The 14,130-nt window shown below is 34.2% G+C and overlaps 1 long non-coding RNA gene across 1 annotated transcript; it reads right to left on the minus strand.

The window, feature by feature from the left end:
- Nucleotides 1–9,811: 9,811 nt before the first annotated feature.
- Nucleotides 9,812–12,030, minus strand: LOC138308157 (uncharacterized). The gene is made up of 5 exons (XR_011206084.1): nucleotides 11,827–12,030; nucleotides 11,443–11,521; nucleotides 10,977–11,051; nucleotides 10,230–10,320; nucleotides 9,812–9,833 (listed from the first exon to the last, which is right to left on the minus strand). It is a non-coding gene; the product is annotated as an uncharacterized lncRNA (long non-coding RNA).
- Nucleotides 12,031–14,130: the final 2,100 nt, after the last annotated feature.

Here is a 14,130-nt window from a genome sequence, read left to right on the forward strand (position 1 = left end):
TATTTTCAAAAAGAGCATAATCTTGAAATACATAAACGTATCTGATATTAAAGAGTATTATTTTGCATATGTACAATGTGATCCTGTTTAATATTTCCCCGAAAAAATATCATTATGTGGACCATTTCCATCATTATTGGTAGAATAAACAATTCAAAGAATGGGGAAGCAAAAATAAGTCCTTAAATACATGTATATATTGTACAAAATAACGACGTTTACAGGTATAATAAAAGTCATTTTTCGATAAGATTTGATTATATACATCATTTATTCATGAAACAATGTTAATCCTAATGCAATACAGTGTACAAAAGGCTAACAATCGGACATTTTAAAGCTTGCATGTTTGTAAGATAATCCATAGAATGTATGCTTGTGAGATACCCTATAAAATGTAAGATGTTATTTTATTTTATTTTTTTATCTATTTTTTTATTTTGATGTAATTTTGACCTGGCATTGCTCATGAAGAAATGACAACTTGCTGTCCATAGAAATTGTCAGATCATCAGTGCCGAAAAATGTTTTCGTCAAAATACGTTAATTATAACAACTCTCTAACTTGCAATATTTACTAATTTTCGGACTAACGGGCCTTCGGACTATTAGGCCTTCGGACTAACGGGCCTTCGGACTATTGGGCCTTCGGACTAACGGGCCTTCGGACTATTGGGCCGTAGGGATATAAGGGTGTCACCCTATAGTGGTATCCCAATGCATCATACTTTCAAAGACCCTAACAACACACCCACCTTCTCTAGTAACAGTATACTGATCAGATTAGAAACTAGTCGTCCCATTCACTTTACGATGAACAGGAGCATGCACTTCCAATGTTATAGGCATTAGAGTTTTAGGCCGAAAGAACGAGAACCTTGATGGTTCATGCCGCGAACCCTCAAGGTTTAAAGTGGGGCAAAGTCATGGGAGACATTGTGAAAAGGAAACCAGAATAAGAGAAACGATAACATGAAATGATAGAAGCAGGTACAATTCTACTGTCCTACCTAAAGGGTTACAATATAAACTCACTATTTGCTCATCACAGTGGACACAGTTTATGTAGAGATCAAAGCATACTCTGACTGGTTTGCTCTTGTCCCCACAGACCGTTCTGAGTCGATCCGGAACTGATTTTAAACAAAGAAGTAATGATATAAATGTACTATCGGGTTTCATGTCATCGTATCCATTACTGTGGGCATTGGTTTCAATATTTACACAGAGGTCTAACCCCGTTAATTGTTTATATCTAAACCGACCTTCCAAACCAACCGTCGACATTTTACGGGACTTTTTGTATTTTGATCACATGGAACAGTTTGGGATAATACTTTTGAAAAAAATAAATGAGCCGCCCATCTGCACGGTGTTCTGTGGCTACGAATCAAATCGTTCCTTGATTTGGTATGTCGGGCTGCCAGACGCAGGGACGACAGAGAGTGCGGGTTGGTTTGATCTCATTGGTGCTGGGTTTCTCGAAGTGTTTGAACACGTTATAAAGCAGGTGGTTGCCGTCCTCCAATTTTCCTCTTAGCAGCAATTTCGTGTTTTATCTTTCCAGTTACTGAAGTTGTGCCCTAATCTTTTCAACGGTGCTACTCCAGACTTGTCATTAGACAAAACGCCAGAATGTCTTTTTGATGCTCAAAGCTAGTCTTGGCGGTGGTACTGATATACAACTGAGGTCCGACAAGTATATACATTCCAGTTGGTAAACTTTAAAGCTTCCTCCAGTTTCTTCTTTCTATGACATAAAAGTATACGTAGTCTTGCTTTCCATTTCACTTTTCCCTTGAAGATTAAGCAAAGAAACGGAGGCAAAGAAGGTATCCTATATCTGCTGAGCATCCATTTAGCTAGTGTACATTTATTGTCATCTCTTTGGATCTCTGAGCGATTTGCGCTTATACCATGATGCTCTATATATGGGCAATATATATTTACTTGTTGATTAAATGATCCAATGTTCTGTCACTATTCCATCCCAAGGTTGCCGATTTGGGTAGATGTCATTCACTAATCATAAATCTACGTTTTGTCTTTTTTTAATCGTGAGACATATACATGTATCTTCACAACAAAATATCAGTATAATGTTTAGCAAAATAAAACTATAGACTTTATTTCAGATTGTTTACTCAGGCCTGCAATTCATACATCAAATCTATATGATATATCAGAGTTATTTCCCTTCTCTTCAGTAAATACTGGGAGAGTGAAACGAAGTAATTCTGATTGATCAGAATGGCACTTAATGGAACCATCAGCTGAGACACTATCGTATTACCGTAATTGCCGTAATTAGCGTCCCTTTCCTATTCTCTTATAAGGAGCTGAACATTGTATAAACACCCCATCCCATAGATTAAACAATATTTTATATGATGCTTGTAACATAGGAATTGTATCCAAAATTACATTCTTCATAGGGCATGTGAATAAACTTGCATGAGTGTTTCATAGTCATGTGATTCATGACGTACAGTTGGTAGTAGACTAAAGGTTACACATTGTGCACACGGTGTGAACTACGAGTGGACACGGAGTGCACGAGGTTTAGACTACAGGTAGACACGGAGTGCACGAGGTTTAGACTACAGGTAGACACGGAGTGCACAAGATTTAGACTACAGGTAGACACGGAGTGCACTACGTGTGAACACGGTGTCCACTACAAGTGGACATCGTGTCCAGGTAAAATGTCCACTACATCCAGACCACAGACAGACTAGATGATGTGCCACAGAGATATGAGAAAAAAATGTATTTATTCTGCAGTCTATATGGACTTTGACAGATAGAAATATTTATTGCGATCAGAAACATAATATTTATTGCAACATAAAAATTGCCGTTAATTACTGGAAATCATTCGTACTGTAATGTTTATTTGAATAGATACATATAAAGCAAAATGTATCAATATATATTATCATACAATTTAATTTATAAATAAGGACGTTTATTAGAAGTTATAAAAGCAAATTAACTGCGTTGCAAATTAACTGCGTACGGTAAATCACGTTCTGGTTATGTCTCATCAATGGATAGTTCAAGTCCGCATTTTCCAGGAAAAAATATTTTTCTTAGCTAGTGATATGTAGTTTAAAGATGAAATTTTTTTTCGAATGCATAAAGTGATGAACCTTGCGTGAAGTAAGATTTTCAGTGTAAGCAAATCGTCGCCAAAGAGATATTTTGATCGGCAAAATATTTTGATTAAAAAGAATATATTGATGGGCATAATAAAAACAAGGACATATAAACATAAACAAATTAAATTCTTCATAAAATGTTTAACTATGTATGTATGGGAATATAGTTTTCTAAACGGCAAGGTGCGCGAAATAGTTTTAATCCTGTCAAATGTATAATATGTATACATTTGCTACATGGAACCTGGTTCGTTGCAAAGCATTGGAAAAATGAGAAATCGTCCATTGACGTTAAAAATTTGCATTAGAAACTACATTTTATTGTGTCAACCGATTGAGGAACCTGTAAAAAACTGGCTTAAGAAAGCAAAAATTTAGTATCGGGCATGTGGCTGCCCGTGAGCATCAACACTGTTCAAAGGACCGATCGCTAAAATGTAGGTCACATGCCTATTAATCAAACAGATAGAATCAAAAATAAATCCAACTTCTACCCATTGTTTTTTTTTTTTTTTTGTTTTAAACTGTAGATTCAAAGTTGTTGATTAAATTCTGAATTTGTCATAATTAGTTTAATTCTAGAAACCTTGATAATTTGACAATATCCTATTCTGACCTTCTTTTACAAACCGCGTGAGTTACGTGATAACAATGTATGATCCATACATGTATTATATTGTACACTTAAAATTTGCCTGCTCGAAAGAATGAAGAGTTTTACGTACCGTGACGCTAAATATAACGTTTCGGGGCACGAGAAAAGATAGGAAATGGAGTAGGAAGAGCAGAGTATATAGAGAAAGCATAGAGTGAGGAGTCGTCTGCTATACCTATATATCTATTAATTTGGAAGACGACTCCTAGATTCTAAAATGTCCTACCATGGCATCGTCTAGCAGCAACTAGCCCCACCCATCAAGAGCAGAGGGAAAGGAAGGAACCTAATCTATCAATTTTGTATATAGATTCTATAATTTTGAAGCCCTTCTAATTTATCTATGTGAAAATATCTAAGCTATGACCTGTACCTATACCTAACCTCTGGGCCGGCGTTATCACACCTACTCTTCATCGAAAGACCGCAGAGGGGTTTTTTATCGTGCAAGGCTGGGCATCCTCACACGGGACACCGTCTTTAAGTCCCATCCGACGGACTAGGTGTTAGTAGTTAGTGGTTGTCGTGCGTGTGCTTGTGAATTTTTTGGTGTCCCTACATTTAAACACAAACCAAGACTGACTCCATACAAAAACTGTTCTTCTTGTCAATGTCTCTGCTTTCTGTATTGCCATACCTATCTTTCGACACATAATACTGTACATTCCGACGTTTTTTTTAAAGTATGATTGTGCATATTGTGACATTAGTTTTTTGTGAGGGAGTAGAGAATTTTAGTAGGACGACTATAGGAAGTTATTATAGAAAGAGGGTGTTGAGCCGAAAGTGCATGTATGGATAATTTTGGAAGAGAGAAAAAAAAAACATTAAATAAATAAATAGATAAATATTTCTACGATAGTGGACAACAGAGTGGGAGATAAAAACATGAGGGCAGAAATGGGGATTGTATACGGGGTTGGGGGGGGAGTGGGTGGTTGTCGATGGATAACATTTGGATGTGTGGTGTGTTGGCTGGTTGTTTACTTCAGTTCTCACTCCTGGTGTTACTAGAGAGTGCCCCAGCAATGGGGACGAGCCTGGAAGAACTCCCGATGCCATTTGTTGCCTGCTCGAAAAGTAAACCCCTAGCTATATAGGCTAGGACTGCAGTTGCCATGGTCACTTGGACTTCATACTGTTCCATCAACCACACAGGTATGATAATCTAAATTACCTAACATTGGTCATGGTGGGGTCAGGGGCCTGGGGCCTTCCTTGGGCAACCTTCAATATGTTCAGTCAAGTGTATCACATACTAACAACACCTGTATATTTGTAGTACCTTGTCCCAACCCCAGGGGGTCCATTTATAGCATGCTGTACCTAGGTGGCAGCCTCTTTACATACATACATTGTACTCATCACACAAATACGTACAGTTATACAACAATGCTAGTCAATAGGGATATGTTGTTTTAACTGGTAGTGCATTTTAATTGATTTGATAATGAAGCTTTATATATTAAAATTAAAAATAATCTAAATACCAAGTGTATAATTAACTAAAACATTTATTTCAAGATTATTGGAATATCATATTTCATCCGATATCTTCTCATTAATTTATTTTTTTTACACTGGCTTTTTACATATATCAGAAACCTGATTATCATGACTATGTATATAAAATACCATATTACAATGTTGAATAAGTACCTAATCTAAATTAATATTTGATTATAATATATACATGTATACATTATTGGTAAATTCAAGGTTGTGACAGACATGCTTGATTTACGCATTGTACAGCTCCCGTCAGCTCCACTTCACGGCTGCCTTTCATGACAATAATTGAGGTGAATTCAGCATCACTTACTATATGTTTTGGCAGCTAGTTTTTTACCTCATCCCAAATCCCTAATTGATTATAATTTATACATGTATTATTGGTATGATATTACACATTGTACAGCTTCCATCAGCTCCACTTTATGGCTGCCTGTCATGACAATAATTGTGACAATAATTGAGGTGTATTCAGCATCACTTACTATATGTTTTGGCAGCTAGATTTTACCTCATCCCAATCCCCCAATCTACACCCCCCCCCCCTCGGGAAACGGTGTACATGTTTACCCAGGCTCTACAACAAGCATGTACATGTATCTAATAAGAATGGTACTTATGTGTTTCAAACTCATGAACCTATATGATTTTTAAACGGTTAAGTATATTTGTTTGTCTTAACAAACTTACATAGAAACAATTCTAAAATCACATATTATATAAAGATACTGCCCCCATTCTCATAAAGCCGTGCAAACACAGAAGGCAACGATTCTGCCCTCCTGGCCATCTATCGATGGTCACCTTGAGGCACCTGTATAGCTGGATACTGTGGCTTACCTGTATGCTTGACAAGTTATAATTATTGGACCATGACGCAATATACGGTCAAGATAACTTACGGGGTTGGGAATCATAAACATATTGTGTGTACCGGTAATTAAGAATCAAAACAAGCTGAATTGGGTAATTGTAGGTAGACTAGCCACCAATTAGTGGAGGACGTCATATAGTTTGAAGTGGATTTAATTCTGCATGATCTTTTAAAGATGTTCAATTTTTAATAAAAAATATGTAATTAAGCTATTTTTACGTACAATACTTTTAGAACTTAAAATAGCAAGAAAAATATTATAAAAGTGTGTATATATTTAATGAAAGACGATCTACAAGGGTATCGCTAGACAACTGATTGATAGGCACCAAATCTTTTTATTTAAAAGCTATGTATTACCCGGTATATGATTGTATTACTGATAGCTTATCATAAAAAAGTGTCTCAAAAGCACATTAGGACTGGGTTTTTGCTGCAATTTAAAGTTGTTTTTGACTTGTGAAAATGCTTGTATTTACTATTTCATGTAAATGATATATATATATATATATATTTAATGCAATTTACCCATAAAACATTTATTTTTGAAAACGTAATATAGACAATTTAAGATATGAAATGGAAACTACTGATATAAAATTTAAATAGACATATACTTAATGAATATAAATTAATCTTTATTACTTTTGCAGTGAAAAAATTTTATTCGTGTATACTAAAAAAATATCGTATTATATAGTTATGTATACTGTACATTAAATTGTAGATGTTGTAATAAAAAAATAAACACTTAAAAATTATAATTATGTATTATTTCAAATTGAAGAACTTATTCTTCCCCGATCCCTAACTGTAACACATCACCTTGTCTGTCTAGGTCTCAATGTACCTGGACACGATGTCCACCTGTAGATGGACACCGTGTGTTCACACGTAGTGCACTCCGTGTCTACCTGTAGTCTAAATATTGTGCACTCCGTGTCTACCTGTAGTCTAAACCTCGTGCACTCCGTGTCTACCTGTAGTCTAAACCTCGTGCACTCCGTGTCTACCTGTAGTCTAAACCTTGTGCACTCCGTGTCTACCTGTAGTCTAAACCTCGTGCACTTCATGTGCACAAGGGTGTAACCTTTAGTCTACTACCAACTGAAGTAAGTTCGTCTCAAGGTAAATGAATCCCCCCCATGCCAATGTTTGCATAGTGATTGACTTACCGTATTTTCCGGACATTAAGTTCGCCCACCTGTGTGTAAATCGCAAAAGCCTTTTTACGATTATTGTTTCAATTGTTCGTACACACCATAAGTCGGACCACTGGATAATGGTGTTACCTCAGATCCAATTCAAAACTAAATTGAATGACTCATTCTTTACATCTTCAATAAAAAATTTAAAAAAAAAAAAAACAACATAAATGTTTTTCATTTAATCGTATTGCATCGGTTGTTTAATAAAATAAATAATATGTGAAATCATAAACAATTTATTGATCATGCAAAAATAACACATCAAATGAACAAAGGTATTATAGAAATTGCACCTGCCTAAAATCTGGATTATGGGGAGGATTGGGTATATAAATAATCTGCTTAGGAAGTAAAAGACTTCATTTGTTATAAGGACACAACGATTAGTTAAAGCACAACTCAATATAATTTGACATCAGTTTAATGAGACTAGAACTGACAAAATACAGAAGGATGGCAAGCTGAACACAGAGGATTGGAAATAAACAAAAAAGAAAGAAGTTTTTAGTTTCATTTAAGCTGGGTTCAGAAAAGCAAAATTTCTAACTTATACACCTCTAAATTTTCATAATAGACTGGTCTAGTCTTTGATTTACAAATGTAGAAGAGTCTAAAATTTGTCTTCATGGGGAATGAGATAAAAGAATTAGGATTTCAGTAATTTCTGATAAAGTTACATGTGTATATCAAAGGTGCGGAATGGTGAGTTTAAAAGCCTCATGTAAACCAAGAACTTTGTATGGACACATAAAATAAACATGTAGGAAAAGGATTTCATAGTTTTGGTTGCCTTAAATAATAAATATGGGTAATAACACTTTTTACTCTTCAGATTTAGTTTTACCTATACCAGAATCCAATTAAATATTCTAAGTTATCAAAATAATAAATAAACAATATACCCGGTAATATGCACTTTAAAAGCTGTGGCAAAAGTGAGGATAATTAAAATAATTACGATCATGAGCTGAATAGCTCTAATAGTATACAATGGAAGACATATGATATTGACCTCAATTTATACCGTAGCATATCATTTTGAATAACCAAACTACCTGGTAACTGATATATATAATAAAGTATTGGAGTAAAAATCAGGTAAAAGCATGCCTGATATACCAAGTAAGAAATTACTGGCATTGACAAAAATAAAGTCAACATTATTCAAACCCTTGATATGATTGTAAAAACTTTTTTCTTGAACTGTAATTACCATATTTGATATATACTGGTAAAAATTTGCCTAAAGCATGTGTTCTCACTAGTTACACAGTATGACATTTAACGCAATAAAGGGAAGTACAAGAAATTCCAAGACAGATGGAAAACCCTACTAAAAGCAATATTTTTTGATTATTCCCTCCTATATGCACATGATTACCCATATTAAACTTATCATGACCAACAGTAATGGGGATTTAGAGATCCCAATTGAACATGAGTATAAGTACAATTTACACCATCAAATTAGTCCTAACCTGTTGGATTACTGGTAAACTTTACTTTTTCCACGGCTTTCTAAATTTCGCGTAATTTGGTTTTAAAACATTTTTGCAGAGAAAATGTTTTGCGGATTTAAAATTTAACTGAGTCATCTTTGAATATAATTGTGCTAGAATGGTCCTAAGATATTATTTCGCGGAGATTTACATTTGCGAATTTACCTTGATCACTAAATTTGCGAAAATAAATCACACACGAAGGAAAGTTGGTTTACAGTAGTGTAACCTTCCGGTGATTACGACGTCACAAAATTCACGCCAACAGATGATGTCACCATCACTGGAAAGTGGGACCTATCAACTGTAAATCGTACTTAACCCATTACCTGTTGGGACCTCATAACCCCTGTATTATAATATCACAGTCAACATCACCGATTTTATAAAAACAAAGAACACACATCATTTAACTCCATATGTCATCCATCGTCGATTTCATTCTGCTCATCCAGTTCCTCTACATCTGTGGAAGCCTCTTTAGCTAACCTCAAACGCCTAAAATGTAAAATTGACAAACTATTGGTACGCAACAGATAACTTTAACAAAATTCTAAATTTTTATTTCAAACTATTTATCTTTCAAAAAGGTCAAATAACTATATCACAAATGTAACCTCCATCAGAACTTCTTAAAGATGAGAAAACTACTCAGACATGAAAATCATTGTTATGTTTCACATGGAGTGTGTGATTTCAATACATTTTTTAGCAGTAACAGAACCACTTTTTTTAAAAGTATACAAATGAAATTAAAGAAAACCATTATATGTCGAGAAAACACTAACTAATAACACTGATATATACAAATATTTGCACTAAGTCAAGATCTGTATGAGCAGTATTACCTTGCTTCAATTCATTGCACATTTTGGACATTTGTCAGGGATAAAACAAGGACTTTATGGTAGCAAGCACGACAACCTGGTAAACAGCAAGTAATATTATATAATATCAAAGAACAGTAAGGTAATAGAAACTGTTTGTTTCATAGATTTACTTAACAAAGGTATTGCAGAATGCTCTCCCCTTCCACACGTCGTCATGTATGTTAAAGCTTTGTCATTTAACTCAGCTGGTATAGAAATTGATGGACCCATAACTGTCAATTTCTATTTAATAGTAACAGCGACCTATTTTTTGTTCAAAATAGCGATGAACATTTAAAATATTTGATGACATGACATGATGACTTTGATAATATATGATGTATATATAATGAAGTTCTGTAACTTGACAACTTTTCCTTCAAGTTTCACCTGGACTAACTGTGTCTTTCTGTAGCTTACCTGAACAAAACTGTGACTTTCTGTAGCTTACCTGGACAAACTGTGACTTTCTGTAGCTCAAACGGAAAAATTACTTCTTTATCATGGCACATCTCACAGAAAAAGCCAAGACCCTGGCAAAACTATCAAAGGGAAGAAAAAAAAATTAAGTGTGATAATCTAATACTAGAAATCAGACCTTTAGAAATGATGGGTCTGCTAATTTGACTAAATACATATCATTATGGGCGAATAAATATTATTCTGTAAAGCGGACTTAATCAAAGCTGACCATACAAATAAATCTCCCCACCTCGATATATCAAAGTAGGACAAACTAGGACAAGATAAGATGGGTTCTCGTCTCCATCCCATCCATTTAATGGAAATGGGGCATAATATTTAATCCCAATATATTTTGTAACTGTAAGGTACAAAATATTGGAAAAGAAATCATATACTTCAGATTGTTAATTAGTCTTTAACAGTAAATTAAACGAGAACCTACAGGCTATTCCTGACCAGTTAAATATCTATACACGTATATAAATCCCAGCCTTGTTGAGAGGTAAACAAAAGACAAACTCAAACTATGGACCAAGATGAGGCCCAGCTCATCATGATCACCTGAACTTGAATTGAAATTATCCAAACGTAATCAGCACAAAAGGTAAAGAGAGTTCCTTAAGCTAAGATTTTTCTGTTACAGCTTCAGAATCTGTGACAATACTTTTTTTCTGAAGGGTTTGTAGCTAACTATACACTTTAAGCTATTTATATGATGGTAAAGTATACTTACAGCACAGTCCTGGACGTGAACCATGGAAATATTTACAATGTTTCTCAGCTGGGTCAGCATCTCACCAGATTTCACCTGTCACAGTCAAACGATGAAAAACCAATTACTCAGATTATTCTGGTTAGTATTTCCTACGAATTTGTACCACAAATTTGACAATTATCTAGATAGGGATCAAGGCCTCCATCTTGGATTTCTCAGCAAATATTTTCAAATTTCAATTTCACATTTCACATCTACATACAATGAGTTATTGGCAATAAATATGTGTGTCTGTTCCGAGTAAAACTTAAAGCAATTTAGGATGTACAGTAAGACGATTGGATACTATGATTATTAAAGGACTCCACTACATGTATATACATCTACATACAATAACTTATTGGCAATCATTGGTGTATTGGTTTTCAAGTAAAATTCAAGTAAAACAGGCAGGCAAATGGGAAGAATGTATCAATTAAAATACCTGTACAAGGTCGGATAACGAGTACAGGTGTATATCATCTGTCCAATGACCTTGGAGTTGTTCTACATCACTAAGCACACTGAAACATTAAGATAAGTTGTAGTGATTACCTCCCCTTATCAGAATTTATCACAATATTGTGCTAACGACAAAATTTCTGATTGTATTTCTCTATTATACTGACAAATCAATCTTTTTCAATGAAAAAAGAATACATACAAAAATGACACCGGATATGATCTTTTAGCGTAATTCAATCACTAATGGAAACAAAAGTTATGCACAAATGTTATCGGGTATCACATGATATGTGAAATAGTCCCAAGCATCAGGAACAGCACCATAAAATATTCTGTAATCACTCTATACACCCTGTAGACTTACCTGGAAGCCCTTTTACAAATCCTGAGGAAGTTTTTCAGATGTATCAACTGTGTCCGCAGATCCTTAATATTGTCCAACGCTCGGACTCGCCGATACAAATTAGAATTGATATCCGTCAGATTGAATAACGGATCACCAATGATTCTTGATATCAAATCACGTGAAAAGTTTGACACATAATACTTTTTTGAAATCCCAACGTCTTAATATCCGTCCAGGAATGTATGATAAACTGTTACTATGACAAACACTGACAAAAGTACTTCCCAAGATATTCACAATAACGGAATCTTCTTATATAACCTGAAATGACAAAAACACAACATATAACACTTTAATTTTATAAATCAGATCAAGATCTGGCGAATTTCCAATATTATTTCCAATTATTTATTTGTGTGAACATATGTAATGACTTCTATTGATATATAATATCTTATTACTTTTAATTATCACACGAGACAAATGGCATGCTACCGGAATTCAAAAACTATCATTTAAAGTATGGATAACAAAATCTGATTGAGAGTCCATAATAATATTAAAACAAATAATATCTGAGTATGACTTTCTGAGGAATTCACATTTAGGACAAGTAACATGTGAAACTTAATCAGCCAGAGAACTGGAACCCAATGAGGTTTGACTTTGACTATTCCAAGGAATTGTTGACTTCAATTACAATGAAGAGACCTGATAACGTATCCAAATCCTATACAAACTGTGTAGTTCTCACCTTGTTCGACCCGCGTACCACACCCAGCACACACATATAATTCTGTTTGGCCATGATGGTACTTCTTCTGTAAACAGAAAAGGAACACAACAATCATTTCTCTGTATAAGGAGTATACAGAGGACAAATCCATAGTTTCTACAATTTTAATTTTTTACAGAACATGGAAATCATGTTATGTCACACATTGATTTTGACATCAAAATCATAGTTTTCTACAATTTTAGTTTTTTACAGAACAAGGAAATCATGTTATGTCACATATTGATTTTGACATCAAAATTATAAGTGATATCACAATCAGGGGTTCTGACCATGTTCTAACGAATATTTGACTTTATGCCACTTTGATAGACAAACCAGTAACATAATAATAATAATACAAACTTTATTTCACGAGGGTTACATATTTAGTACAGTCATATCTTACATATGGCCCTCACAACAATACGACGAAAACAAGAACAAACATGTAATACATTCATATTGACAGGAATAAACATTATTATATTGTAAACTTTCAGTCAATCTTTTTTCACTCAAATTCACATTTATTCAAACACAGACTTTGTTTTGAAACAAATAAACTTTTGTTGATTAATACCAAAGATACCCAGTATTTACCATTGCATTGAAACATAAAAATGATTTATCATTCAATACAAAAACTAAAACATGATATTGTATCTACTAGCTATATATATATAGCTATATATAGGGAGACAGCAGCCTATGTGGTGTTAATAATATACATGTATATAGAAAAAAATTACATGTAAACGAGAATGCAAAGAAAGATGATAAATATGATGACTTAGTGGTAAGAATTAGAATGACTATCAGCAGTGGTATCCATTTACCACAACATGTGATTTTGCTCAAAGAATACTTGGGAAATACTATTTATTACAAATGTAAATTGTTTGAAGTTAATAATTTGTAGTAGCTGCATAGCTATTGTATGTTATAGTGCATTGGTGCTCATAATGATAATTATATTCCATGTATGTATCATAATGTTGATATGGATATAGAGGCTTTCAGTCAATTAATTTTCCTGATTAATTCTAACAGGTTTCTTGTTCAGTTACTTACTTTGGAGCAGGATGGATATTAAAATATAATCTGTGGCCGGGGAGGGGCCCACTCCAAGTTACCCCGAAGCCTCATCTGAATCACAACACAACAATAATGTAGGTACCGTATTTGACCCAATAAGCGCCCATGTCCCTAAAAGGCGCTTCTCTCACCCATTTTGAGGCCTTAATTTCAATTGCCTAAGCATAGATAAAGACCAAAACTACATAAAACTGTATAGATTTGTAATAATTTTGTCTTATTGGCATCTTTTGTTTATGATTCTTTTTCAAATTTTTCAAATGCCCTGGGCGCTTACACTGGGTCGAATATAGTTATTACAACACAGGTCACACCAAACAGTCCATTAGTTTCAATACAACATCATTTTAAAGGTGTTAAGTATTTTAATTAAATGTTCTAAACAAGTCTTGCCTTTCTATATCTGATTTGGGGGTTGTAATGTAAGGTAAATAAAATATCTTATAGAC

The sequence above is a fragment of the Argopecten irradians genome, chromosome 14 (genome assembly GCF_041381155.1).
Source record: "Argopecten irradians isolate NY chromosome 14, Ai_NY, whole genome shotgun sequence".
NCBI classification, from domain to species: domain Eukaryota; kingdom Metazoa; phylum Mollusca; class Bivalvia; order Pectinida; family Pectinidae; genus Argopecten; species Argopecten irradians.